Source organism: Echinops telfairi, unplaced genomic scaffold (assembly GCF_000313985.2).
Source record: "Echinops telfairi isolate 266 unplaced genomic scaffold, ASM31398v2 ScPeMD7_7417;HRSCAF=8455, whole genome shotgun sequence".
Classification (NCBI taxonomy): Eukaryota; Metazoa; Chordata; class Mammalia; order Afrosoricida; family Tenrecidae; genus Echinops; species Echinops telfairi.
The window spans coordinates 35,075-36,527 of NW_022111317.1; positions in this window are offsets into that span (position 1 = coordinate 35,075).

Consider the following 1,453-nt stretch of genomic DNA (forward strand, 5'->3'; position numbering starts at 1 on the left):
TTCGCTCTGGGGTGCACACGGTCGCAATGGGCCGGGACCGACTGGAGGGCACCCAAGAGGCAGGCCTCAACGAGATGGATTGGCGCTGGGGCAGCAACCCTGGGCTGGCACATGGGGCGATGGTGAGGATGGCACAGGACCTGTGGAGTTTCCCGCCGTTGTTGCCATGGGTAGGATCCGACCTGATGCCTAACCACGGCGGTGGACTCCTGTGGGTGAAAGCAGTGGGCTCGGCTCTCTCTCTGGACATAGCCACGTGGGGGTGACTCCGTCTGTGTGGCAGGGGGCGGGGTTGTCAGGAGTCCGTGCCCTTTTGTGGCTGTGGCGTGGTGGGAGCCACCAGGACGGCGGGCACCCGGTGGTTTCCAAGTAAAGCTGCCTGGGCACGTCTCTGTGGTATGAACCTGCGACTTCCTGGCACCTTGGCTCTGTTCCTGTTCTGGGGCACATGCCCCGTCCAAACACTCACTGCTGCATGAAGCTTTCGGGGGCATGGAGTGAATGGTCACACCCACACACCCACGTTGATTTCTTATCAGGAACCTGGGGTGACCTTTGGAGGGCCGCTGTGGTCATCCCATCCTGGGCCTCTGCAGAGACACCAGGGCCTTCGCCGCCCCCCACCCCCCCCCCTTGCCTCGGCATGGCGGGGTCAGATCAGGCGCAATTCCCACCTCCAGCCCCCCCCCTCCCCTACCCCCGTGGCAATGGAGGAGGAGCCTTGGGTCCCTCTTGCCCCGGCAGTTTGGGTTTGGTGGGAGTGCCCCGCATTCCCCTGTCTCCTCGCTTCCTCGCAGTCAGCCCACCACCCCACACCCACACCCTGCCCAGCACCAGGGACTTGAAACGTCGCATAGCAACCACATCCGTTGTCGGGGGAACTTTGCCCGAGCGGGAGGCCAGCAGGGCCCTGGGCGTCCCTGGGCTCTACCGTGGGGTGCTCACCACGGGGTCTGCAGTTGGAAACCACCAGCCGGTCTCTCACTCCCCGGGCGTTGCAGCCTCAGCCCGTCCCACAGGGTCGCTGCCAGTCCGCGTCCACTCGATGGCAGTGTGCTGGGTTGCTGTGGGTTCAGGAAATTTCCAGGAGCCCTGGTGGTGGAGCAAGGCTACCAGATGGCTGCCAAGCAGCCGGGTCGGCAGCTCGAAGTCACCAGCCGCTCCATGGGAGGCAGGCGAGGCTTTCTCCGCCCGGAAGAGTGCCGGCCCCAGAAGCCCTCCCCTCCTGGGCCGGCCGGCCGCTCCTGCCCCGGAGGCCCGGAGGCGGTTCAAACCCACCAGCCGCTCCTTGGGAGAAAGACTGACATCCCTGGGACCACATTGTGCAGGGCGGGTATGAGTGGGCATGGACAGCCAACTGCCCTGCCAGGCATCACCTGAGTCTGACACCCCGGTGAGCTGTGTGTGTGTGTGTGTGTGTGTGTGTGTGTGTGTGTGTGCGCACGCGCGCGCC